At 52.5% G+C, this 5,000-nt stretch overlaps 1 protein-coding gene across 4 annotated transcripts in view; it reads left to right on the top strand.

The window, feature by feature from the left end:
* The window catches only part of klhdc3 (kelch domain containing 3), a 102,315-nt gene that overhangs the window by 20,455 nt on the left and 76,860 nt on the right, over positions 1 to 5,000 (top strand). The gene's annotated exons all lie outside the window — the stretch shown is intronic.

The raw sequence follows: 5,000 nt of genomic DNA, 5'->3' as shown, positions 1-5,000 counted from the left end.
AGGGAAGCTCTCCCATTCCAGCTCATCCTCGATGTTTCCTTGGATGGGATCAGAGGGGGACTTGGCTGTCAGAATCAGCCAGTGATGGAACTGTGCCCGTTGGATCTTCACAGGCAGCTTCATCATATCGAGTCCGTGAGATCAGAGAGCTCCCTGGATTGTCCTGGGTGGGTCCAGTCTCTCCTGAGGCACATTTGGTGTTCGGTATTGTTTTATCTCAACAAAAACCATTTCTTCAGTTCTGTTTCGTTAACCGTGTGAACAAGTGACTCCTGCCTTCTAATATCCTTCGAAGAATGTTTCAACCCCTTCACTCCCCAGTTTGGCGGCTAAGCATTTCAAAATGCACGGGTGCTTCATTGTGGTTAGGTTTTGTGTAATTCTTGTTTCAGTTATTTGTTGATTGGATGTGGGTGTTCACTGTCTAGGTCCAGCATTTATTCCCTGTCCCTAGTTGCCCCCTTGAGAGGGTGGGGGGTGAGCTGCCTCCCTGACCCGCTGCAGTCCGTGTGCTGGGGGTAGACCCACAATGTCCCTGAGGGAGGGAATTCCAGGATTCGGACCCAGTGACACTGAAGGAACGGGGAGATATTTCCCAGTCAGGGACGGAGAGGGGCTGGGAGGGGAACTTGCAGGGGGTGGGGTTCCCGTGTATCTGCTGCCCCTTGCCCTTCCAGATGGAAGGGGCTGTGGGTTTGGAAGGTGCTGCCTGAGGGTCTTTGGGGAGTTCCTGCAGTGTATCTTGTAGATGGTACACACTGCTGTTACTGAGGGGGGGGGGAGGGGAGGGATGGTACACACTGCTGTTACTGAGGGGGGGGGAGGGGAGGGATGGTACACACTGCTGTTACTGAGGGGGGGTGGGGGAGAGGGAGGGGATGGTACACACTGCTGTTACTGGGGGGGGGGGAGGGAGGGGACGGTACACACTGCTGTTACTGAGGGGGGTTGGGGAGAGGGAGGGGACGGCACACACTGCTGTTACTGAGGGAGGGGATGGTACCCACTGCTGTTACTGAGGGGGAGGTGGGGGGAGGGAGGGGATGGTACACACTGCTGTTACTGAGGGGGGGTTGGGGGGAGGGAGGGGATGGTACCCACTGCTGTTACTGAGCGTCGGTGGGGGCAGGGAGGGGATGGTACACACTGCTGTTACTGAGGGGGGGTGGGGGTGGGGAAGGAGGGAGGGGATGGTACACACTGCTGTTACTGAGGGGGTGTGGGGGTGGGGAGGGAGGGGATGGTACACACTGCTGTTACTGAGGGGAGTGGGGGAGGGAGGGGATGGTACACACTGCTGTTACTGAGGGGGGTGGGGGGGAGGGAGGGGACGGTACACACTGCTGTTACTGAGGGGGGTGGGGGGGAGGGAGGGGATGGTACACACTGCTGTTACTGAGGGGGGGGGGAGGGAGGGGATGGTACACACTGCTGTTACTGGGGGGGTGGGGGAGGGAGGGGATGGTACACACTGCTGCTACTGAGTGTGGGTGGGGGAGGGAGGGGATGGTACACACTGCTGTTACTGAGGGGGGTGGGGGAGGGAGGGGATGGTACACACTGCTGTTACTGAGGGGGGGTTGGGGGGAGGGAGGGGATGGTACCCACTGCTGTTACTGAGCGTCGGTGGGGGCAGGGAGGGGATGGTACACACTGCTGTTACTGAGGGGGTGTGGGGGTGGGGAGGGAGGGGATGGTACACACTGCTGTTACTGAGGGGAGTGGGGGAGGGAGGGGATGGTACACACTGCTGTTACTGAGTGTCGGTGGGGGGAGGGAGGGGATGGTACACACTGCTGTTACTGAGGGGGGTGGGGGAGGGAGGGGATGGTACACACTGCTGTTACTGAGGGGGTGTGGGGGTGGGGAGGGAGGGGGATGGTACACACTGCTGTTACTGGGGGGGTGGGGGAGGGAGGGGATGGTACACACTGCTGCTACTGAGTGTGGGTGGGGGAGGGAGGGGATGGTACACACTGCTGTTACTGAGGGGGGTGGGGGAGGGAGGGGATGGTACACACTGCTGCAGTGTCATGTTTGCCCCTGTCCGATGCTGAGTTGCTGGAACCTGATCATTCTGGCGTTAATGTCTCTTACTGAGTCTCTGTGTCAATGCCCTCTTGTGTTATCAGACTGGGCCCCCACCTAAAGGGGCTATATGACTGTTGCTGTGAAACCTTTGCTGGATTTGAGGCTTATCTACGTGTGTCTTTTCCCATCACCAGAAATGTGTTCTGATGATATTTGAGGATCCATTGTGATGCCATTGGCTGCTCCCTGGTCTCATGGAGGGTCTGGCCTTCCCTTGCAGCCGATCGGGATGGAATGTCTTGCTGCAGTGGGCAGTTATTCAGCTGCGATATTGCACCTTACAGGTTGGAAACAGCTTGGTTCCTCATTTCTTTTGCTGAAGGAGCTGTCTCCGTTTATCACTTGCTGTGTTTATCACACGGCTGACCCTGAGTGTGAGGCACCTCGGTCTGTCCTGTTCACTTGGTCCTGCCTCTTGGTGTGCCGACTGTAAGGCTGACTTTTCTGAAAATATAGGCAGCATTTTGACCCTGAGAGATCGACGGAGATGCACACTCTGTGGGAAAACAATGTGGTTTTTTTTTGATCTTGGGAGAGTGGAGTGGCCTTGCATACTCTGAGTTCTGGTACAATCATACAGACTCTTCTCTGGATATTTGAGAGTGTGAAACGGGACTGTCACAATCCAAACCATTCATCAAACCCGATCGACGCTCTCCTGAAATGGTCAGTACGTGGAGAGCAGGCTATTTATACCAAGGTCCTCAGGGGACCCTCCTCCTGCCTCTAATATTAGCAGCTGGATAGAAATGCTGAAAGCCAGCTCACAGAAATACCTCTGGTCTCCTTCGATAGGCAGCCAATGAGCATTGGAGGAGAAACTGAGGTCTGCAGATGCTGGAGTATCAGAGCTGAAAAATGTGTTGCTGGAAAAGCGCAGCAGGTCAGGCAGCATCCAAGGAGCAGGAGAGTCGACGTTTCGGGCATGAGCTAATGAGCATTGGCTGGTTTCTGGTTTGTTCACTGGTGAGGCCAGCCTAGCCCCTCTCCCCACTGACTGGCTCTCGGTGAACCCCATTGCTGAGGGGCTGGAGTCACGTGGAGGTCACACCCAGTTAACAACACCAGATATCTGCCCCCAAAGGCCAAGGGTCAGCCGGATGGATTGTTATCCCAAACCTTTATTTGGATGAATATAAAACTGCAAAAGCCGAAGATCTAAAAAAGAAACAGAAATAGCTGGAGAAACTCAGCAGGTCTGGCAGTCTATGGAGAGAAGCACGGTTAATGTTTCAAGTCCTTCTTCAGGCATCAGGCCATTCGGCCCATTGGGCCTGTTCCACCATTCAGTATAATTGTGGCTGATCTGATTTTAACCTCGACTCTACCGTCCTGCACATCCCTGAGAATCTTTCATCCCCGGTCATCGAGAATCTGTCCACCTCGACCTAAAACGATTTAAGGATCTTGCATCTGCTGCTGGTTTTTTTGAGGGAGGGATTTCCAGTTTCTTGTTAAAGTGAAAGAGAAAGTTGGTAAGATTAGGGAGCAATGGATTAATGGGGATGTTGAGGTTCTAGTCAGGGATAAAACACAATCCATAGACACACTCAAATGGGATCCCATGAATGTGTTGAAGAGTCTAAAGGGTGGAGGGGTATTCTTCAGGGAAGATCAGGAAGGCATTTGCGATAGCCTTGGCAAGTCAGGTTAATGGGAACCCAGAGAGATTCTGCTAGTACACTGATGGCAACAGAGCAACTAGAGAGAGAGTGGGAGCACCTTAACGATCAAGCAGGTCATCTTTGTGTGGAACCTCAGGAGATGGGAGAGATATTAAATGAATATTTCACTTCAGTCATTACTGTGCAGAAAGAAATAGAGGCGAGAAAACTCCGGAAATAAATACCGGGTGTTTTGAAAACGGTTAACATGACAGAAGAGGAAGTGTTACATCTCCAGGACCTGACCAAACGTGTCTCAGGAAGTTGTGGGAAGTTAGGGAGGAAATTGTAGGGCCCCTTACAGAAATATTGCTATCACCTATAAACACAGGGGAGGTGCGGGAGGTCTGGAGGCTGGCTAATGTTGTGCCTTTATTTCAGAAAGGCTGGAAGGGGATGCCTGGGAACGATAGACCTGTCGGCCTGACATCGGTGGTGGGTCAGTTGCTGGAGGTGATTCTGAAAGATGGGATTTACCTGCACTTGGAGAGACCTGGAATGACTAGGGATAGTCAGCATGGTTTTGTGCGAGGGAAATCATGAGTCACAAACTTGATTGAGTTCTTTGAGGAAGTAATCAAAATGGATTGATGAGGGCATCGTTTACAAAGACTTCAGTGAAATCTTTGACAAGGTTCTGCATGGTAGACTAATTAGTAAAACTCCATCGCATTGGAGCTTGCTAATTGGATATAAAATTGGTTTGAGAATAGGAAATAGCGGGGGGTGCTGGCGGGTTGTTTTTCAGACAGGAGGCCTGTGACCCGCAGGAATCAATGGGTCCGTGGTTTGTCATTTAGAGAAATGATTTCAGTGAAAATAGAGGAGGTACGGTTCGCATATTTACAGATGACCCCAAACTTGGTGGGATAGTGACCGGTGAAGGAGGTTATCGGAGATTACAAAGGGATCTTGATTGCTTGAGTCCGTGGGCAGTGGAGGGGCAGGTGGAGTTTAATTTGGATAATAATTCAGTAAAAGGAAACCAGGGCAGGGCTTAGGCAGGTAATGGTAGGGCCCTGGGTATGCTGTAGAACAGAGAGACCGAGGGGCTGGCGGGCATGATTCTTTGAAAGGGGAAGCAGGGTGGGTTAAGGTGGTGCTTAGCACAGTTGCCTTCATTGCTCAGCCCATTGAGTCTCGGAGTTGCCTAGGACACTGCTAAGGTCACTGTGTCCAGTCCTGGTCACCCTGCTGTATGTAGGATGTCATTATATTGGAAAGGCTTCAGAAAAGATTTCCCAG

This window comes from Hemiscyllium ocellatum, unplaced genomic scaffold (assembly GCF_020745735.1).
Source record: "Hemiscyllium ocellatum isolate sHemOce1 unplaced genomic scaffold, sHemOce1.pat.X.cur. scaffold_1084_pat_ctg1, whole genome shotgun sequence".
Lineage (NCBI taxonomy): Eukaryota > Metazoa > Chordata > Chondrichthyes > Orectolobiformes > Hemiscylliidae > Hemiscyllium > Hemiscyllium ocellatum.
This window is presented reverse-complemented; position numbering and strand designations above follow the sequence as displayed.